Consider the following 11,160-nt stretch of genomic DNA (forward strand, 5'->3'; position numbering starts at 1 on the left):
AGCTATAATTCCCCTCAGAGCTTTGTGATTTTTTTTTTTTCAAAAATGATTTTGTTTTTTTGTTTTTTCAAAAATGATTTTGTTTTTTTGTTTTTTCAAAAATGATTTTTTTAAATGATTTTTTTTTTCAAAAATGAAATTTTTTTTTTCAAAAATGAATTTTGTTTTTTTCAAAAATGAATTTTGTTTTTTTCAAAAATGATTTTTTTTTTAATTTTTTTTTTTTCAAAAGTAATTTTTTTTTCAAAAATATATTTTTTTTTCAAAAATATTTTTTTTTCAAAAATTAATTTTTATTTTTTTCAAAAATATTTTTTTTTTTTACATGGGGCGGTCATAATGTTTTGGCTGATCATGGGGTTGTCAGCTTTTGTCACCTCCCACTCTAGTTTTGAACATTTCGCCATTCATTCCTATGGGACCAATTTTGCCGCAAAAACGACGATATTTCGTGGACCATTCGGCGAAATGTTCCACAAAGTAATAGCACACCAATCGGGAAAAATCTGCACGTTTCGGTATATTACTTGTCTCTGTAGTGTGGAAAATGTGGGAGGAGTCTACAAGCATTATCAAGTCTAGCAGATGAAGTCACATGCATTTGGCGTGTCTCAGCATCTTGTGTTTACAACCACTGTTTCCTAGCAACATTTCCTTTTGAACATTTTGCCATTCATTCCTATGGGACCAATTTCGCCGCAAAAACGACGATATTTCGTGGACCATTCGGCGAAACGTTCCACAAAGTGATAGCACACCAATCGGGAACAATCCGCACGTTTCGGTATATTACTTGTCTCTGTAGTGTAAAAACTGTGGGAGGAGTCTACAAGCATTATCAAGTGTAGCAGATGAAGTCACATGCATTTGGGGTGTCTCAGCATCTTGTGTTTACAACCACTGTTTCCTAGCAACGCTCATGCCCTGTTTATGCTTCCCAAATACTACTTCATCAAAACTGCCCCATCAGAATTACCCCATCAAAACTGCCCCATCATATTCCTCTATTATAAATCAGTACATGGTGTGTCTGTCCCCTCCCCCGGGCTCTGTAATCAGAGCTGAGATGCTCCAGCCACCTCCCCCCCTGTGTATAACAGAAGCTTTGGTAACCATGGCAACAAAACAAACACTAACAGTACACTCTGATTAATGGCTAAAATTTCCTGAAATGACCTCTAAACAAATGGCCGTATTTTAAAAACTATACATCCTACAGCGAAGATCTTTATATTGTGAGAATCACAAGACCCAGACCTAGATTTTGATGTATAGTATGTCTGTGAAATATTAAAAATGAAGGCACGGTCGCAGTTTAGAAATTGCCCTTCAAATTTGGAGGGGGCTAGAGTGTAGTTTCAATGAATGTCAATGGACGGCGTGAGTTACAAACAAATGGTCATATTGTGAAAACTATCAGGACTATGGCTTAGCCGTGGACATGTTTAGTGGCAGCAGGGATAGCTGAACGTTTTGATATAAGATTTGTGTAGGTGGGCTTGAAAATGAGGGAGTGGCGGCAGTTTAGAAATCATGTTCTGATTTTTCAGCTTTTGTCATCTCCCACTCTAGTTTCCCCATTCATTCCTATGGGACCAATTTCGCCGCAAAAATGACGATATTTTGTGAACCATTCGGCGAAACGTTCCACAAAGTAATAGCACACCATTCGGGAACAATCCGCACGTTTCGGTATATTACTTGTCTATGTAGTGTAAAAACTGTGGGAGGAGTTAGGGTGGTAATTTTGGCTATAATAATAAGAATAATATATATGTGAGATAACAGTAAGTGGTCTTGCTATGCAAGAACACTTAATAATATATATGTGAGATAACAGTAAGTGGTCTTGCTATGCAAGAACACTTAACTAGCGAATAGAACAATTGCAAAAGTAAAACCTTGAAAAGGGAGGGGGGAGTAGAGAGCGTTTAGTAGGAGAAGTGTCTGTGTGTTAGGTGAAGGTTACAGAACACATTTCAACAGTGAGAACAAAATGGATTCTCTTGTGCTTAAATGAACAGTACAATGAATGTCCATGTCAGTTTACTTTCAGCTGTCGGCTGACTGGGGCGAGGGATGAATCATCCATTGCTATGATGCTGGTGGCTACACAACTGACAGTGTTTTGGCTAGCAAGTAGCTGAAAATAGAGTTTTCATGGTATGAGCATTCCAGTTACAGTGCCACCCCTTCTCCATGCGAAAGATTTATGTACCTGTGCCAACATATACATACATATCTGTCACTCACAGCACATTTGTCATGTGGAAGAGTGACGGAATTCAAAAGAGTGTCTACGTCACTCTTTGTGAATTCTCCCCATTTTATTAACTGTTTGGGGAATAATAACTGTAATTATAGTATTCAGTATTTAAATGCCTTTTTCTTATGTGGCTTTATATTTTCTTCACATTTATGGTGCATGCAGACAATGCAGTATTATATACACGAATTGTGTTTTTTATTCTACCAAAAATGTTACTTTGCTATGTTGATCTTTAATGTTGGTAAATACTTACTATATGTTTGCAGCTGTTAAACAAGTGCAGTAATTGCCATGCTTTTGTCATTCCACCAAATTCTGATCACATGACTGGACACCAAGGGAAGGTTTTTCTTCACCAAATCCTGATCACACGACTGGAACATCAAAAAATGTTTTTTCTTCACCCCCTGGAGCCAGAACTACAGACATTACAAGGGGTCCCACTATTTTGTGTTGGATTGTTTGATTTATTAAATGAGTTGAGAATCTTCACTAAAAGATGTTTAAATATTCACTTCAATTATCCAATCAAGTGTATGGCATCTAAACATTAACAGGCATTCAAGATGAACAGAAATCTGCTTTGCACAATTGAATAACTGCGGTGAAAATTATTAGTGTGAACTCCATTAATAAATCAGCCCCCCCCCCCCCCCCCCCCCACAAAAAAAAGAAGTCCTTGACAGAGGTATATGAGCTAGGAAATATAAAGAACTATAACAAGCTACTGATTGATATGGTAAACAGCATACTTTTGCCCCTAAAAGGTATATAAAATTCTATGAAGATGCTATCACGTGTTTCTATTATCTTTTATCCTTTGTAAATTGTTCAAGACTAGGGTTTTTGTACCCTAAAATACATACTGTCAACATGTCATACTCACCTGCTCTGTGCAGTGGTTCTTTTCACAGAGCAGCCCCAATCCTCCTCTTCTCAGGTTCCTCACTGGCGCTCTTGGTCCCTCTCTCCTGCTGAGTGCCCCTAGAGCTCGCAATGGAGACACCTAAGCAGGCACATTCAAGAAGCCACATGTCCATTCATAAACAGAGCCATAGCTCGGCCCCGTCCCCTAAAATAGTGGTAGTTCCAAATTTTTATGTCACACAATATTACCACAAAATTTCAGTAAAAAATACACTAGTTAATTTAAGGGCACAAAAACGCAATAAATTACCCATTTTTTTGGTAAAAGATAAGGTAAACCCAAGTAAATAGTTACCCAACATGTCAAAGCTTAAATTTGCATGTGCCCGTGAAATGGCTACAAACTTTAGTACCCTATATTTTTTCATAGGCAACACTTCATTGGTCATCAGTTTAGTGTTACGGAAGAGGTCTGGCGCTAGAATATTGCTTTTACTCCAGTGTGTGCAGTGAAATGCAATGTGTATTGCAATCTGCGCTTTCATGCTTTGGCAGCCCCGTGTGCGTTTATGTTCGTACCTGCATATATGTGGGGATGGGGGGGCTTTGGTGTAATTTAAATTTTTCATTAGTTAAAGGAAATTTTTTTTTACTTTTTTTTATCACATAGGGGACAAATAGTCCCCTATGTGATGATTCTTTGGTGACAGGTTCTCTTTAATGAGACATCCATGGGCCCTCTCCCCTGAGCTCCGTGAATGTAAGGCAATGCAGATTGCCGGGAACACTGGGAGGCAGACCCAGAAGTGACGTCAAAGACATCGCTTTCCGGGTCTGTAACAAGGAGAGGAGAGCGGACCACTCTTCTCCTTCCCCACTTCCCGGTGGCAGATGGGCAAGCAAAGCCCAGGATACATTGTGGGGGCTGAGTGCAGGGGGGGGGGGGGCCCGTTATCAAGGATGTGGAATGTAGCCACCGGGAATGTGTGTAAACCCCCCCACTGTCAGGTCTGTACGGTGTACAGACCTGGTAACGAAAGGGTTAACACTATCCCCCCCCACCATCTCTGGAAAAGAGATGAGCATTTGAGGAAGAGACTGGGTAGCTAGACAGCAGGCAGTCTTGGGAGGAGCAGAGAGAACGGTTTGGGTGATATATTGAGACTAAATTGGTGATGTACTGTTGCTTGGGCCAGAGTTGTAAATGGATTTGTATGATGTTAGTATTTTAAATTTTATTCTCAATCGGAAGCCAATGGAGGGATTGACAGACAGACTGACACTGAGTGATCGGTAAGGTGGATAAGTCTGGCAGCAGCATTCATGATTGAATGAAAGGGGGAATAGCTTTCATAGAGGTAGGCCCATCGGGGGGGATTTGCAATAGTCAAAGCAAGAGATAGCAAGTGAGTGAATGAGTTGCTTAGTGGTTTCATTGGTTAAAAAGGGCTTATTTTGGTGATGTTACAGAGGTCAAGTCTACAAGATTTGGACTGTGATTGGATTTGGGGCTGAAAGGAAAGGTCAGCGCCCAGGATTACACCTGGGACTGATAGTAGTATTATTGATCATGATGGAGAAGCTGGGGGCGGGGGGGGGGTATTTGGTTCAGTTTTGGAAAGATTGAGGTTGACGTACTGGTGTGACATCCATACTGATTTATCAGTTAATAAGTTAGTAACGTGAGAGGAGACTGAAGGGGTGAGGTTGGGAGTAGAGATAGATTTTGGTGTCATCAGCATAGGATTGGTATTGAAAGCCATGGGAGTTTATCAAGTGATGAAGGGAGGAGGTGTAAACGGAGAAGAGAAGGGGCCTGAGGACAGAACCTGGGGGGTGGGGGACGGACTTCTAGAGAAAGAGAAGGTAGAGAGAAGACAAAGTTGTCAGCGACACTGAAGGAATGCTATGATAGGTAGGAGGAAAAGCAGGAAAGAGTAGCGTCTTGGAGCCCAAGGGATTGCCTTTTTTTGAGTAGCGGGTGGCAGCAGTAAGGTCTAGTAGTAGGAGTATGGAGTAGTAGCCATTGGTTTTAGCAGTTAGTACATAGTGAGTTTTAGTAGGGCAGTCTCTGTGGAGTGTTGAGAGTGAAAGCCAGACAGTAAGGCCCCTTTCACACTGGGGCGGTGGGGGCGTTGGCGGTACAACAGCACTATTTTTAGCGCTGGTGGTTAAAATCCCTCGTACAGCGCAGCTATAGCCGCGGTATAGCCGCGCTGTCCCATTGATTTCAATGGGCAGGAGCGGTGAATACATCGCTCCTTCACCGCTCCAAAAAAGCGGTTTGCAGGACTTTTTTTACCGCCCTGCCTGCGCACCGCTTCAGTGTGAAAGCCCTCGGGCTTTCACACTGAACAAACAGCGGAGGCTGTTTAGGGGCGGTTTGCAGGCGGTATTTTTAGCGCAATACCGCCTGCAAACCGCCCCAGTGTGAAAGGGGTCTTAGGGGGCAAGAAGGCTGTTTTCACAGAGGTAGGAGCTCAGATGGTTGTAGACTAAGCATTCTAATGCTCTGTATACACAAGGGGTCTTAGGGGGCAAGAAGGCTGTTTTCACAGAGGTAGGAGCTCAGATGGTTGTAGACTAAGCATTCTAATGCTCTGTATACACAATAGGCTTTTCCGACAACAAAATCCTGGAATTATTTCCAGCGGATGTTGGCTCAAACTTGTCTTGCATACACAGGGTCACACAAATGTTGTAGGAAATTCCGAACGTCAAGAACGTGGTGACGTACAACACGTACGACGAGCCGAGAAAAATTAAGTTCAATAGCCAGTGCTGCTCTTCTGTTTGATTCCGAGCATGCGTGGAATTTTGTGCGTCGGAATTGTGTACACACGATCGGAATTTCCGACAACGGATTTTGTTGGAAAACTTGAAATCCAGATCTCAAATTTTGTTTGTCGGAAATTCCGATGGAAAATGTTCAATGGAGCCTACACACAGTCGGAATTTCCGACAAGCGCCCATCGAACATTTGTTGTCGGAAAATCCTATCGTGTGTACGGGGCATAAAAGTTTAGAGGCACACCTCGCGGGTAAACTACACTCCGAACTAACTTTCTATGTACCTTGCACCTGTTGATTTCCCGATCTTGATGGACAAGTATAGCCACTTAACGACCGGCCACTGTATATATACGTCATTACTTTAAAGATGGATATCTCGGTAACGGCAGCAGCTGCTGCCACAACAGAGGTATCCATCTTTAGGGCCGGCGTTTCTGTACACGATAATGGTGGTCTCTGCGGAGATCACCGTTATCGGCGGCAGGAGAGGTGCCACCCCCCCTCCCGCCGCTCTCCCGTGCCCTCCGCCGCTTACCGGAGCCGTCGGTAGCGGCGGAGGCGATCGGGTCCTTTCTGTGCCTGGGTATAGAGACGAGTGAGGCCAAGATGGCGCCCACCCGTCTCTATACCATAGGACGGCCGGAGCGACATCATTACGTCGGCTCCGCCCACTTCTCTTAAAGGCACAATTTTTTTTGTGTCATTTCTTTAAACGACTTTTTTTTTTGTTTTTTGCATTTTAGTCTAAATATGAGATCTGAGGACTTTTTGACCCCAGATCTCATATTTAAGAGGACCTGTCATGCTTTTTTCTATTACAAGGGATGTTTACATTCCTTGTAATAGGAATAAAAGTGATCCAATTTTTTTTTTTTAAAACAATGAAAAAATTAAATAAAAGTAAAATAAACAATAAAAAAAAAAAAAAAAACAAATTTTAAAGCGCCCTGTCCCGACGAGCTCGTGCGCAGAAGCGAACGTATACGTGAGTAGCGCCCACATATGAAAACGGTGGTAAAACCACACATGTGAGGTATCGCCACGACCGGTAGAGCGAGAGCAATAATTCTAGCCCTAGACCTCCTCTGTAACGCAAAACATGCAACCTGTAGAATTTTTTAAACGTCGCCTATGGAGATTTTTAAGGGTAAAAGTTTGACACTATTTCAGTGGATAGAGACAGACTTGACTCCCCTATAACTTTAAAAGAGGTCCAGACGGCTATCTCCTCTCTTCAAGCAGGGAAGACTCTGGGCCCGGGTGGCTTTCCTGTGGGGTTTTACAAGGCAGATGATCTGGCACCACGTTTTCACACTTTGCTTGTGAAATTGTAGAGGGACGGGACTCTTCCACCGACAATGTCTGAGGCGATGATAGTTGTGCCTAACCCGGGTAAAGATCTTGGGCTTTGCACCTCTTACCGTCCTATTTCGCTATTAAATGTGGACGCTAAGCTGCTCATGAAAATCCTGGCTCGTCGACTGAACACAGTTATCACTGCCTTAGTACATCCAGACCAGTCTGGCTTTATGCCGGGCAGAGGGACCGACATAAATATCAGGTGACTATTCATCCACATTTCTATAGCAAATGAGGATTCCCCAGGAGTCGTAGCTTCTCTTGACGCCAAGAAGGCGTTCAACTCTGTTGAGTGGGAATTTCTCTGGATATGATGGAGTGTTTTGGGTTTGGTCCCAACTTCATTAATTGGTTGAAGCTGCTGTATCGGAATCGGATGGCTAGTGTTAATAGAATACTTTCTGCCCCCTTCCCGTTATTTAGAGGGACACGACAGGGCTGCCCACTCTCCCTGGGTTTGTTTGCCTTGGCTATTGAGCCTTTGGCGATTTTTCTTTCCCGTGACCCTAGGGTGAAGGGAATCCAGGTGGGACCTTTGCATGAAAAACTCTCCCTTTATGCAGACCATATTGGGAGTCGGTGATAAAAGAGCTCAATGATTGGTCTCTGCAGCTTGATCCACTTATGGTGTTACTGGGTATTATGGAGGATGTTGTGGCCTCTAGATATCTGAAGCTTTTCTTGTTTTTTGCACTATACTGCAGGGAGCTTCCCAGATGGATGCAGCCCACTTCGCCCACACTAACTTGCTGGGTGTCTGCGGTAAATGCAGTCTTACCATTGTGCAAACTAACTTATGAAAGTAGAAAAACTGTCCCAAGAAGTTTGATAAAGTATGGTCCACCTGGATCGATGCTCATGGGCCGGCTGAGATGACTGGTGGGTAACATCTTCTTTGCAGTTTGGGTTTCAGAATGACTTAAGTTTCCTCCCTACTTTACTTCTTCTTGTCCCTCTGGCCTGCCTTCCCAAAATCTGCAGGGGAAAATAATTATTTGATCCCCTGCAGATTTTGTAAGTTTGCCCACTTACAAAGAAATTAAGGGTCTATCATTTTTATCATAGGTGTATTTTAAAGTGACAGAATATCAACCAAAAATCCAGAAAAAAAACATGAAACTCACTATATTTTACTCACTGAACTGCAACTCAATTTACCGTATATACTAGAGTATAGGTCGATCCGAATATAAGCCAAGGCTCCTAATTTACCACAAAAAACTGGGAAAACGTATTGACCCGAGTATAAACCAAGGGTGAGAAATGCAGCAGCTACTGTAAGTGGAAAAGAGGGTCAACAATGCCCATCTGCAGCTGCATGCCTCCCTGTGTCCCGTGCATGCCTCCCTGTGTCCTGTGCAGCCTACCTGTGCCAATCTGCAGCCACCATTGCCCGGTCAGTGGGTTATAAAAACATTTGGCGGCCATTCCAGTGTTCAAAAGCCGCTCCTCCTCCTCGTCTGCGATAGGCAGAACACTCAATTTCCTGGCAGTCAGTGTTCAGCCTGTCACGGACATCCGCTCATCCTCATACCACGGACGAGGATGAGAGGATGTCCGTGATAGGCTGAACACTGACTGCTGGGAAATTAAGTGTTCTGCCTATCGCAGACAAGGAGGAGGCGCAGCTTTTGAACACTGGAATGGCCGCCGTCTGTCTGCATGACACGCTGATCAGGTAGGCAGACGGCGGTGACTCGAGTATAAGCCGAGGGAAGCACTTTCAGCCTAAAAAAAGGGCTGAAAATCTCGGCTTATACTCGAGTATATACGGTATAACATAAGTACTTGATCCCCATGGAAAACATGACTTAGTACTTGGTGGAGAAACCCTTGCTGGCAAGCACAGAGGTAAGACATTTTTTGTAGTTGGTTACCAGGTTTGCACACATCTCATTAGGGGATTTTGCTCCACTCTTCTTTACAAATCTTCTCTAAATCCTTACAGTTGCTTGGCAACTTGAAGTTTCAGCTCCCTCCATACATTTTCTTTGGATTAAAGGTCTGGAGACTGGCTAAGCCACTCCATGACCTTAATGTGCTTACCTTAATGTGCTTCTTTTTGAGCCACTCCCTTGTTGCCTTGGCGGTATGTTTTGTGTCATTGTCATGCTGGACCCATCCATGATCTTTTTTTAGTGTTCTGGCTGAGGGAAGAAGGTTTTCATCCAAGATTTTACATGGCCCCGTCATTTGGCCCCTCAATGCAGCAAAGTCGGCCTGTACTTTTAGCAGAGAAACAACCCCAAAGCATAATGTTTCCACCTCCGTGCTTGACTGTAGGGATAGTGTTCTTAGGGTCACAGTCAGCATTTTTCTTCCTCCAAACATGGCAAGTGAAATTAATGCTACAGCGCTCAAATTTTGATCTCATTTGACTACAGCACTTTCTCCCAATTCTTCTCTGAATCATTTAGATGTTTATTAGCAAACTTCACATGGGCCTGTGCAGGTCTACAATCTTGTCCCTGATGCTCTTTGAAGGCTCTTTGGTCTTGCCCATGATAGTTAGGCTTGAATGGTAGAAAGAGATTCTATGGACAGGTATCTTTTATATACATAACAAGTTCTTAAATTGACAGGACTAATCTGTGTACCACATGAGCACATACTGTAGCCAGTCCGTGGGAGCCAGAATTATTGTTGGTTGGTAGGGGATCAAATACTTAATTTAACTCACTGTACCTCAATTTATAACATTTGTATCATGTGTTTTTCTGGATGTTTGGTTGATATGTTGTCTCTATCATTTAAAATGCACCTATCATAAAAATTCTAGACCCTTCATTTTTTTTTGTAAGTGGGCAAACTTACAAAACCTGCAGGGCATAAAATTGTTATTTTCCCCAGTGGACGTGCCGTGATGTTCATGTGTATCTGCCAGCTACAGTTCCCTTTCTACAGTCTGACTCATTGTCTTGTCCACCCCTTATTTTTTATTTATTTCAGGTACTTATATAGTGCTGTCAATTAACGCAGCGCTTCACATATACATTGTACATTCACATCAGTCCCTACCCTCAAAGAGCTTACAATCTAAGGTCCCTAACTCACATTCATACATACTAGGGACAACTTAGACAGGATGTAATTAACCTACCAGCATGTCTTTGGAGTGTGGGAGGAAACCGGAGTACCCGGAGGAAACCCACGCAGGCACAGGGAGAACATGCAAACTCCAGGCAGGTAGTGTCGGGACTGATGTTCCTTTAACATAAGCTGGTGATCGGCTTTTTTTTCTCCTCACGCTGATAGCGTGAGGAGAAAAAAAAAAAAAACGATTAGCGAGCTTTTGTTTACATCATGTGATCACAGCTGACAGCTGATCACGTGGTAATGGGCCGGGACCGGCCCCTTACTCGGATCTGTGATCATCCGAGTTTCCGTGACTCGGCGATCACAGTGCGCGCACCGCATGCCCTGCAGGGTGCACGTGCACAGGGGAGGACGTCCTATGACGGCCTCCCGGAAATTGAGGTCCACGCTGTGGCTGTCATTCAGCTATGGCCCAGACCTCAAGTGGTTAAACCTTAAAAAGGTCTTAATAAGCAAGTCAAAATACTACTTTAGTTTATACAGTTGTAAAAAGCTTTACTAGAAGTTGGTATTGAAAGTGGAACTCCAGACAACCAACTAAATACACAGTTGAAACACATATTTGGGATTTGTTTTTACCAGCCAAATAATTTGTATTTCTGTCTATCCATTTCTGACCTTTAAAAAAGCTTGACCACACAGCACAGTCAGATTAGGGTCCTGACTTTTCTCTGCTCAATTAAGCAGGACAGCTAGGTCAGCTTCCTGCCCCCAACTTATGACTGGACAGAGAAGTAGCAGCAGTAGGTTGAGGAGCTCATCTTTTTGATCTGTAC

At 43.0% G+C, this 11,160-nt stretch overlaps 1 long non-coding RNA gene across 1 annotated transcript in view; it reads left to right on the forward strand.

Annotated features, from left to right (window-relative positions):
• LOC141127856 (uncharacterized) overlaps nucleotides 1–11,160 on the forward strand; it is a 574,076-nt gene that overhangs the window by 409,248 nt on the left and 153,668 nt on the right. The window lies entirely within an intron of this gene.

Source organism: Aquarana catesbeiana, linkage group LG02 (assembly GCF_042186555.1).
Source record: "Aquarana catesbeiana isolate 2022-GZ linkage group LG02, ASM4218655v1, whole genome shotgun sequence".
In the NCBI taxonomy this organism is placed as follows: domain Eukaryota; kingdom Metazoa; phylum Chordata; class Amphibia; order Anura; family Ranidae; genus Aquarana; species Aquarana catesbeiana.